The sequence below is a fragment of the Anas platyrhynchos genome, chromosome 1 (genome assembly GCF_047663525.1).
Source record: "Anas platyrhynchos isolate ZD024472 breed Pekin duck chromosome 1, IASCAAS_PekinDuck_T2T, whole genome shotgun sequence".
NCBI classification, from domain to species: domain Eukaryota; kingdom Metazoa; phylum Chordata; class Aves; order Anseriformes; family Anatidae; genus Anas; species Anas platyrhynchos.
The window spans coordinates 164,369,191-164,381,076 of NC_092587.1; the positions used below are offsets into that span (position 1 = coordinate 164,369,191).

General features: G+C 37.5%; 1 long non-coding RNA gene across 1 annotated transcript in view; it reads right to left on the bottom strand.

The window, feature by feature from the left end:
• LOC106015617 (uncharacterized) overlaps nucleotides 1–11,553 on the bottom strand; it is a 91,155-nt gene extending 79,602 nt beyond the window's left edge. Inside the window, exons 1-2 of the long non-coding RNA XR_011806385.1 lie at nucleotides 11,456–11,553; nucleotides 7,330–7,488 (exon numbers count right to left, since the gene is read on the bottom strand). This is a non-coding gene — a long non-coding RNA (uncharacterized lncRNA). The remainder of the gene's footprint in view (nucleotides 1–7,329; nucleotides 7,489–11,455) is intronic.
• Between the last annotated feature and the right edge of the window lie 333 nt (nucleotides 11,554–11,886).

Sequence of the window (11,886 nt, forward strand, 5' to 3'; positions counted from 1 at the left end):
CTGGATCATCACCAAACCAAAAGTAGAAAGCAATTACAAGCTGAGAGACGTGAAGGCCAAATCAAAGGAAATGGGACGTACAATACTTGGGCTATATGACGCCACTGCTTTCTTACTCAGAAAGCTCACTATGTGGCATCTCTGGCCACAGACAAAACTTACCAGATAATGCTGTTTGACCAGAGGCCTTGTTATCAAGTTATGCACAATTCCTGGTATTGCATAGTTGACTGTTGTTTTGATACACTGCTATCATGGAGAAAAATGTAAGATATGCCAAGAAAAATTTCCAGCTGATTCCTCACATGGCCACTGCCTTGATATTTTTCATGATTCCCTGAAGTGTTAGAAATGCCTGCCATCTATTTTAGGACCTCCATCCTCCCACCAGAAATAAACTCAGGAACGTGAGTGTAGGCTTCTCAAGGCCAATTTATTTAGCTAAAGGAAACAAAACACCCTGTTGTTTTTTGTGTGGTGATTCTAATCCTACACAGTGTTGTTCTCTCCCTGTTTCTTGGAATTTGCATTTGCAGAACCAAAGAACAGTATAATGGTAAAAAGGTCAACACCATAAAATTCTTATATTGCAATAGTAAAGTGACATGAAGGAGATAGACATTCAAACAGGTGAAAAAGAAAGATTTCTAGGTAATACTACAGAGAATAACAAATAAACAAACAAATGGGAGTGGTAAAAATAATAGTTTATTATAATTAAGAATGAATGTCATTCCTAGCCCAAAGCTAATCTATGTATTTTTCATTAAGAAATCTAAGATGTTCAAGCAAATATGAATGCAATTTCAGTACAACAGAAATTACCAATTCCATTTGTATTCCCATTCTAAATGAGGGACCTTGCTTTACAGTTTCCTTAAATTCACCAAACTTTGTAAGAAGTTTTATTAATTGCCAAAGTGTTTTCAGGTACACTCTTAAGATATTCATATATGCACATAAAGTCTGTGGGAAGAATACACCCAAGGGTACATGCCTGGGTATATATAAATTGTGGGCACCCGGTTTGATCAGCCAACTGAGTCCTGACATACAGAAGAACTAGGTTTCAAGGAATTAATTCCCATCCCCACAATTCTGCTGGCCTCCTGAATATACCTTGCAATCTAGCATGAAAATGGCCTGGAACTCAGCACCATAAACCACAGGACACCCATCCATGTGGCAGTGTGCAACCACCAATGCAGCACAGAGATGGATGGATGCCTGGCGTAAATCATAGGTCATGTCGCACGATGCAGGTGCAACAGTGAGAGCAAGCAAAGCAGAGATACACCAGTACACATGTATGGATGTAATTATTATTCCAAAGGGGATTCTGAACATAAGCAAGCCATTAGATGTGATGACAGCTTCTTTGTTTTTCTTGCAGAATTTTACCATAATATAAAGACGAAATTTGATTGGAAATGGCAGGATATTTTTTTCAGACAATACCAGTCTTCATCCTTTACATGCGTATGGTTTCTTCTATAGCATTTTTGTGAGCACTAAAAATACAGAGAAAAACTCTGAGGTAGAATGTAGGAATATATATTTTTTGTCTTAGAACAAACTGTATATTTATGATGGAAATGTCTGTGTATGTTTACCATAATATGGTGTAGTAGAGATCTTTCCTCTTTTGTTTAAAATGTTAAAATTCAGTTTTGCATTCAAACTTTAGGGTCTTTTTTGTATTTTTCTGTAGCTTTCATTAATAGGGGTTCCAACTGATTCCACTATTATTATTTGCAGGGATCCTTTCATACAAAACAAACACTGAGAAAGTAACATAGGCGACTATGTATCCACTTCAGATTGAAGAATTGGCTTCAGCTAGTAAATTATCTCTTAAATATTTTTTTCCTAACTGTTTCAGCTTATTTTGTAATGTGTTAATATAGTTCCAATATTTAGTAGGTGATACAAGTAGATTTAAAGAATGTTTTGAAATTTCAGCAATGGCAAACTCTACTAAATGGAAAATGGAGGGAAAAAAAAAAAAGCTGCACTAAATAAATAATTATGGAACTACACTGATTTACCTGTCTGTTGCCCAAATCCTCCCTAAAATCCTCTTTAAAAATTAAAGACTCTGGTGTTTAATTTACCCATGAAGTGCTAGGGGAATGAAAAATATATATATATAAAAAAAAAGATTTCTCTTAGAAATCCTATGATTAAAGTTATTTAAATAGGTTCATTCTGCCTGTGGCATGAAAGCCTTCCTCTTCTGTGTTCAGACCAATCCTTCTTCTTCTGTTGCTGTTTTTTTTTTTGTTCTCACTTCATTTTTCATGACAACATGGCAAACTCCAACACTGAACTTCACTCTCCCAAGCCTTCCTAACTGGATATATCATAATATGGAATATCTGTTTCCCTATTAACCTTTTCCAACGTCATTCCTCTCTTCTTTGTAATAGTATTTTTCTTGTATGAACTTCTCCATATATTACATTTTAAAGTCTGTATTTTCTCCTGTAATCAATTACCTTATGATCTTTAATCTTGGTTGCAAGTATATTTGATTGATCATTGTTTTCAGCTTCTTAAAACCATCTTAAACTCTCCTTTCCTCTCTTTTTTTTTTCTTTTTTTTTTTTTGAAAATAAAGGTGTAATTTTATTATTGTTGTTATTTATGTTACAGTCCCCAAAACAGACAATTATACAAATATAGAACACAAAAAGGTATTTGCTTATCTCAATACCCTCCACTGAACATATCCAAGACTCTTCTATACAAGACTATTTAAGTTTATCCATGCTTTTCTTTTAGTGGAAAAAAAAATAGTTTCTTAAAGCAGTCCTAATTTTCACTTGTTCTCTTCTGCAAGTTAGACCTTATTTCCCTCACTTAGAAATCTGTTGTATTTCCCACACAGATATTTAGCATAACTTGAGATGCACTAAGCATCTTACTTAGCCCCAACTGCTGGTCTAGAAGGGGCAGAGATCTTGTCTAGGTTTTGTCTCATATATACCACCTCATATGGATGGGTCAGATACTCTAGAGAATCTCAGATAGCTCTAGTCACTTATGTTTAGGCAACAGATGCCTACTAAATCCCTACAGTCAATGAACCTCAGGGCATGCTTCAGACATCATGGTACTGGAGGTTCAGGTCAGTCTCCTGCCCTGTTGGCTACTGTTACTTGAAATGCCTTACACATTACTATGCATTATATTATTCTGCAGGGCCCCCAGCTGCCATTCAGTAGAGTGCTCACCTCTAGAATGTCCCATGTCGTAGGCCTGGAGAAGGCCTACACACTTCTGGAAAATATTGGAGGCCACACGTCATCTCAAATGTGTTCAGGTGACCAAACCAAAGGACAGTTCACATGAAGACATGCCACCTTAGGGTCTGTGATGTGAGTCCCATGTCTAGAATTCATTTATTCTTTAATTTCCCTCTGAGTTAATAACCTACGTTTTACCTACTTTTTTTTTTTTTTTTCCTGCTAGAAAGAAGCTGATGCTTTTTAGACAACGATTTTCTCATCCTTACATCACTATATAAAATAAATTAGGTGAATCATGTCATAGTAGTATTTTCATCTTGCCATTGGCTCTGATGAGAGACTGGATGACAAGTTGAGATGTTGATTTAAAAAGTAGTTCATGAAAGAAAAATCCATTGAGGCCCATTAAGTACAGAGACAAGACTTCTAGTTCCAGAAGTCCTTGTTCTGAAATGTGCTGAACATTAACAAAGCATTATTTAAAGATTTCTGCCAAATGTTTGCCATCTTTTTTACTTTCCCCTAGGCATCCGATATTGACCACTGCTGGAGATAAGACATTGAATGAATTCAGGTTTCTGGTCTAACCCAGCACACTTGTACATTCTTACATTAATTCTTACCTCTGTGAATCTGCTTGTTTCCATCCTTGAAACACTGTCATCTCTAATCCTTCTGTAAGCTTGTTCTAGTTCTTATAATTTCTGCCATGATTATTACCTCCCTCTCCCATCACAAGCAATAGCTTTCTACAGCCCCCCCAGCCCCCCCAAAATAAAAAAAAAAAACAACTGTCGCTTCATAAAAGAGGCAACTTATATGGGTTATAAAGAGTAAGTTGGGTAGGCATAGTTCTTAAGAATAGTCTACTTTATAGGAAAAATAAACACACATTGTGATGGTTTGTTTTATGATACTGTAAAAAGTATTATGACCTGGAAGCAGAAAAGCAGAAACAGGCATCGAAAAGTGGAAAGGGTAGCAATATTGATTCCAGCAACACCTGTAAATATATTTCTTTTTTATTTAAGGAAATGGTTTTAAGGAAAATTATGATAGACCACATAATGCATGAAGCATCTGCACTTGGATTAAGAACTTCAGCAATTTGACCTCTGCACTGATGGAACCAGTTTTCAGTATGCTTTTAAAGTAACCCAAGACATCTTAACAACCATGCAATTTCTTAGGCATTTAAAATAGGATAATGATGAGTTCTGTGATGGTATAAATGGTTGAGGTGACCTTTATTGTGGTCCCATTACACACTAAGCTCTAGAACAATATTACACTAATTTTCAGGTGTGCAGATCAACCAAACCAGTAACTGAAAGCCTTGAGAACCAATTCTCAGCACTTCTAAAAGACACACTCAGATGAGACAAATTGGGAATACATCAATGTATCGGGTCAAGGATCCCAATGCCAGACTACAAATTATTTTGAATGTGGTTTGTTTATGGAATCCCTGCTATCTTTTGTGCCCCTCTACTGATTTAAAACCCAGAGAGTTGATTAAGACAAATTCTAGAACAAAACTACCAGTTAAGAGCTGCTAACCTTTGATTAGCATACCAGCATAGAAAAAGTTTGCTATTATTTGAGCAAACTCCATTTTTTTCCAGTCTGAACTCCCAGAGAGTGGCAATTTACAAACAGGTGGTATACTGCAATCATCTGATAAAAAAAATGTTATGCCTGGTCGTTTGACAAAGAGAGCTAGTGCCAATAAGAAAAAGGATATCTGGTAATTTTCATGACTGACTGAATAAACTTACTGAATTGAAAGGTAAAGGACACAGATAAACAGCAGATGCAGAGAGTTACTCCATGACATAAGTAGGTAGGCATCTCGTGGATGGAAATTTAGCGTACTGTGGAGGACATTGATAAAATATCCCAAAGAATGCCCAAGAACGGTAGGGAAATTTAGTCAAAATGGCATCTTATTATTTTGCCTGAGTCTATATATCCCTTTTCCTTTTTAATTAAAGACAAATAAGCTGTCAATTGGTTGGTTGGTTGGGTGGTTGGTGTTGTTTCAAATTGTTTTATGTACTCTTGTCTTATAATTGTCTTACGTAACTCTTCCTTGGTGAGGTAAATTATGTCCACCAGACTGAAGTTCAAAGAAGGAATGTGATTAAATGATTGAAGTATTATCAAGTATTGATGCTAATGCCAAGGAAAGATAAATCATAGGTATCCACTTTAATGAAGAAATAACCTATGGTCTGAATTTAGCAAATACATCATGAGAGACAAAGGAAAATGTCAGTGCTAGAGTACATTCAGACTCTGGGACCTGAAACACACATGAGTTGAGATTAAAGTAACCCTTTATAAAAATGGACAGTATTTGCATAATTAAAAAAAATGAACACTTTGGGACCACATACAACTTTTTCATTGGCCCACAGTTATCACTAGTTACAGGCATTTCTAACAAAAGAAAGTGCAATGCTCTCAAAAATCATATTATAGAGTTTTAGATGTTTGCATATGTTAGAAACTTATCTGAGCTGCACTTACTCTACTGAGCTGCTGGAGCAGCTCAGCAAGAATCTGACCAACAAAGAAAAGCTGAGTACAATGATCCTGACTGAGACTGTATTCACTGTTTACAAAATTCATAAAGACAACGACACCCTTATATTGCATATACAGTATAGCAACTGTAGAGACATAGACTTTAGCACCTTTCATGCCTCATTCAGGGCAGCCATCTGAACCTCCTGCAAAAATGTCCTAACTGGTCTACTTGATGGCATTCTGGCTTAGACTTTGTTAGTTCTCTCTATTGAACATTTCACTTTGTATAAATTGCACATTCATTGGTATATTAGAACTCAAAGGACTAGGACTCTAGAATGTCCTTAGATTAGGGGGACCATAGATTTGTTTTATAAACCTTGTAACATATTTAACATGGCTGCAAAAAAGAAAAATCAAATGGCTATACCTTTAATTATCTACGTGAGGAGGTACAACTTTTAGAATTTTGAATGGTAGGTATTTAATTTTTTGATCCAGCTTTCAAAAAAAAAAAAAAACATATGTATAGAAAATGTACTCTTGTCATATATTTGCCATTTTAACATGAATTGACAAATATTTGTGAACATCCCATTGTTATCTTTCCTTTGAAGGATAAAAAAGCCTTCAGCAGGGGTTATTTTACAAAGGTCATGACAAGTCTTTGGTTTAAAAAAAAGCCCTTCACACAGAGCTAGTATGGTGTGAGGGACATACAAGCTGTATACACAAACCTAAGTACAATAGGGGCTCTCAGAGTCTTTCAGTGTTCAGTCCAGCTACTCCAAAACAAATATTGAGACCTGTAACACTGTCAAATAGAGGGTTCAAGAAAACAGTGAATGTATCCACTGTGCTATTTGCATCATCAGTTTTGAAAGCTGTTTACCTCTAGATCTCTAAGTTCTGTATTTATTGTGTCAGACTATACAATAGACTATACAGTAAAGGATATGGTCATACAGACACAGCATGTGCTTCACACTTGCTATGCTTGTTCACTACACACCTCCAGTCTGAACACAACAGTATAGAAAACAGTTATGGTGTGGTAAGTAATTTTTGTGGATTTTTCCCATTCCACATAGCCCAGAACACTCTGAACCAGATCCAGGAAAACAGGAGCTTGCCAAAACATTAGTTCAAGCAGGTGGTTCCAATTCATAGGACCTTTACCTTCGCTATGCTTCAGAGGTTCTTGGAACAACAAAAAACCTCACATGCCTACGTTGGCAAGCGTAAGATTTGAAAGGCAGATGTTATTCTCACATAGACCCATTGGAATCTTTTTGCCAGATTAGCTAGTATCAGAACTATTAGTTAGCTTTTAAACTGGCCACATGGGAAGGCGACTATAATAAGGCAGCTATAAGCCATGTGCTGCCACTTATCTTTGTGTTTCTTACTGGGAAAGAGAAAAAAAGATGAAAAAAAAAAAAAAGAAAAAAAAAGAAGAAAAAGTGAGAGAGCAAGAGAGAGAAGGAAAAAAAAAAGAAAAAAAAAAAAGAGAAAGAAATTAGTCTGAAGACTGGTAATTTCTTACCTGCTAATTTGTTTCTCCACATGTCCTAATATGCAAGCCCAAACACTAGCTAAAACTCCTCCTGTCAGCAGATGGACACAGGGAAAACAAAAAGCCCCTGGGGTGTCAGATTCGAAATGCAGAGTGATGATCTGTCTGGCAAAGTTCAGATCCAAAATTCTAGAATAATGAAGGGGAAAATGCTATTTCAGAATGTTTAGTAGAAACATTTCAGAAAGATAGTTTCTTCAGACAAAGAAAACAACAGCCAACCAGCTGAAGAGATACTATGATTTTACAGGTAATTGCTAAATTAAACAAACAAAACAAACAAACAAAACAAACAAACAAACAAACAAAAAAAAAACAGAATCAGCTAAACTGATTACTTATGGAAGCATTGGACAATTGATTAATATTTTCCTTCAATTCTCCATCTATCTGCAAACATTTTGATTGCAAGGTTGGTCTGTGCCCCTCCAGCTTAGTTTGGACATCAGGCTAACAATGTAGAATTTTGTTATCCCTTAATAATAATTTCTTATCCAGATGGATGCACATGACACATGGCCAGCCCACCCAAGTAGGACCAGTAACCAAACAGCAGACCACCTCGTACTGATTAAAGCTTATCACAAAGTCACATCACAACAAAAAATGACTGGACATCTATGAAAGGATGGAGCCTGATCAGAGCAATGCCTTTTGTCACCAATTTGAAAGAGACAGCATACGCCAGAACAGCAAAAACTAGGACAACATTTCTAACAAAAACAGTTTGACATGGAATACATGTAGATACAATGCAGTTTGGCTGCTTCATATATGCATGCACCATTTCCATGCTTTTGCCCTCCAAAACTATGCTAAGCAGCTACTCCCTGTGCAGGACTTGTTAGAAGCCTCTCAACAATGGTCTCAAACAGTTGGCACACTGAGTGAGAATCCAGGTAGTAAGAAATACATCATGAACCTATCTTACGCCCATCCCGATTAGTCAAGGCTTTAAAAAAGCTCCTGTCTTTTGAAGGCATGTTATCTTGACTCTTGGAGAAGCATAGCAGAACTCACACCTTTTCCTCTTGTTGCTAAAATGCAGCCATGAAGTGGTTCCAGCACCCACAAAATAAGATGGTGCCCACACCTCAAATGGAAGACAGTAGCTCTGTATTCTCCCAGCAAAATAGTTCAGCTCACATTTCCTGCCTGACAAATATAAGTCCCAAAAAACAGCCACACAACTAGCCAGGATGACTGGACTTTCTGTCCTCTGTACAGCAAAGAGAAGAAAACATTTATAGGGCATGACATTGTAATCCAAAAGCTAGGATCATCGGCAGAAAAGCGTCACTTGCAGGTTTTGGTCCTCACTTCTAGCAGAACTCTAGTGATAAATGAGTGAAAGGTAGTCAGTGTCCATCAAATCTTTCAGGAAAGGAGTATTACATCCCCCCCATCCCCCATTTCTGGGGCAAGAGTGCCCTGAAGATTTGGTGCTATATCTGGCTTGCATGCAGGCATGGATGTGTATTTGTCATGGAAGCACTACTGCCTCCTCCTCAGCTGTGTTTCAGGGAAAGCATCCATTGCATTTCTGTGAGGTCCCAACCATTAGGTATGCTCTGAAAATATCTAACAGATTGGGTCCCTCAAGGGTTTGTAGATGAAGCATAGCCTGCATTCCCAACTCTACCCTTATGTTACACAAAAGAAAGGTATTGGGTTGTTTAATTTGGCTGTAAGTGTCCTGAGAAGTTTGCAGTCTGACAGGAAGGCATGTAATCAAGCCAGGCAGCAGATGAACAGGTGGCTTTTGGATCACTGGCCCATGCTCAGACAATACAATTTCACCTAAGTCCCATTTGTAGATGCTTCAAGTCTTTTACTGGCTTCAGCTCTGTGATGGTATCTATAACAGCTATGACTTCAAACTGGTTATTGATATGAAAAGGTGAAAAGGTTGGAGGATGTTCAAGTGGCTGACTTAAACATTTCACCAGGAAAAGTGTGTTCTCTCTTGGCACAAGAGCATAAGGTTGAGTTGCTTCTCTCAATCCTAAAATTTAAAGAGCCTCTAAAGCCTGCCAAGATTCTCATAAAATATTGAAAAGAATAAAAAGATGACCTGAGTTTCTGTCACATAAAAGTCATCTGAAGGCAGAAGTCTTTTTAAATTTCAAGGGGAAAAAAGATGGAAGAATAAGAGAAATCCTGGAGCTAACTGTCAGAATGTTTCTCCAAGGGAATAAAAATAAAGAAATGTCATAAAGAAAAAAAAAAAAAAAAAAGTAGTAGGGAATCTCTACAAGTAGAGATGAGTCTTCTCCCATACTTCTATCCCAATATCCCAATGTAGTTCAGCAGTGGATAATCTCTCGGGAGATGTCTTCAGTGTGTACCAGACCTTTGTCTGTGTTGCCTTTGGAGAAAACTGTGATTTGCTTGTTATTTTTCCTGAACTTCTTCCCAATGTTTGTACACCTGTTTGTTTTTACTGTAATTCTCCAAGGTATCACATTGGCTTTCCTTTATCCTTCTCCATTTCCAGTCCTTTCCTGAATGAAACCACTCATTTAATGGTTTTAGTCCTCTACCTTGTAACGGTTTTGATCAATGTTTAACTTCACAGAACAGCAACATTTCAACCACTCACACTTTCAATTTCTTATATGGCACTCATATTCCTTTCTCCACATTTTTTCCCATTTAGCAAGGGTCTGCTTTCTATAGCAATAAAGATTCTGGAAAGGAGAGGTCTTAGACAGCTCTGAGTTTCTTGAAAACATAAATAAAATACATAAAATTTCTTTCTGGGCAGAAAACAAGAAAACTTTAAAAGACAGGTATTTTCTCAGAAAATGTTTGAAGAATTGAGTTTGCAGAAGTGACTCACAAGAAAAGAGCTTCAGACAAGCTGACTGCATAGGCTGGCTGCCTCTCCAAGAGAAGCAGGTCTCCCTCTGGTCCAGTGCGATAACTGACAGTGCTGTATGGCAGCCTCAAACAGTGCTGGTCACCAGGGTTTAGGCAAGTAAATTAAGCCTGCAGGGCTTAACGTAAACCAAGTCTGCAGGATTGACACCTGAATTTAAGAACCTCTGCACAGATGCACTGGTGAGAGCGAGGTGCCTAAATCACTGTTGTGGTCATTACAGGTCTGTAGTCACTGAGTATGGAGACTTACTCTGTTGATGAAAAGCATGTATCTACTTTAGGCTGCAAACTCCTTCAAGTGTATTAGGTCAACTTCAGTTGCCTAAATGTGTCATTTTGTGCCATTTGAGTTGCCCTGGCTAATCCTGGCCTCCGGCTGTCTGTCCAGAAGTCATGGGTCTGAGAGACCCCAGGTCGTGCTGTATCTGACAGCCCCCTTTCAATGTGTTAAAGCACAAGGCACAAATGGCTCCTGTGAAGGAACCTGAATCCCACCCCCACTGTCTGCAATGGAAAGTTAAGATACCTCACTCACATTCTCATGGCTAAATTTCTGTGCTTGAAGCCAAAGCTGAACTTCACTCTAGGGGACTGCCTTTGAAATGCAGTGAAGAACTAACCCCCTTTTAGAGTGGAAACATTAAAGACACTCTCAAATACCTTGGGAACCACAGAGTATGGATAATTCATTTCTGTACTTATTTCTCAGAGTTAAAACCCCATTTTGAAATGTTGGGGATAAGAAGTACATCTCTGGTAAGGCTTCCAGATTCTTTCTCACTTCTGTTTCTCTTCCTCTCTTTATGATCCCACTAGCATCCTTGCTGGACTTTCTTTGAGTTTCTTTGAACCTTATTCTGGTAACAGCACTCCCCCCTCCCCACCACATCCACACACATTCCTATTACCTATTACAGTAATATCTCTTTTTTTTCCAACGTGTCACAGAAAAAAAATTACAGGCATGACATGTCATGATTTGCATGACAAAAAGAGGTGCTTTTAATGAGTACCATCCTCACAAAGAAACACCATCCCAGTTTCACTGACTGAATCCTTACTTTTTTTTTTTTTTTTTTTTCTTTCAAATGCATTGAGAATTTAGGTGGATATTCCAAGCCACACTTCAAATAAGGTTGCTGACCAGGGAAGTAACAAAAACATCTGCATTTATTCAAACATCAAAGGTCATTTTGTTTTACAGGTGACTTACTGAAGCAGTGTGCCTTACTAACCACTGGCTCCACCTGCACAACTTGGTTCATCTACAGCAGTTCTTAAGGCTCTTGAAGAGGATACACTGAAAGAGAAAAACGGCAGTGCAGAACTGAAGGTCTTTTAAAATTCCCAGTGCTCTTCTTCAATTTTCTCCTTTTGTCATCTTTCATTCATTTTGTATGATAGCAACCTTGCTAAGTACAATAGGGATACATTGCTAAGCACAACCAGAAAGCCAGTTGAGAGTTGTTTTTTTTCGAATACAAATGATCCCTAAAATCATTTACTGCAGAAATCAGAGAGTGGGAATTAGCTAGTATCACACTTACTAAATGCTTTGGATCATGTATTTCAATAAACAGCAATCTCTTCACAGAATTAGTATTTGGGGGTCATTAAGTATTACATAATGTAAATTACATGATA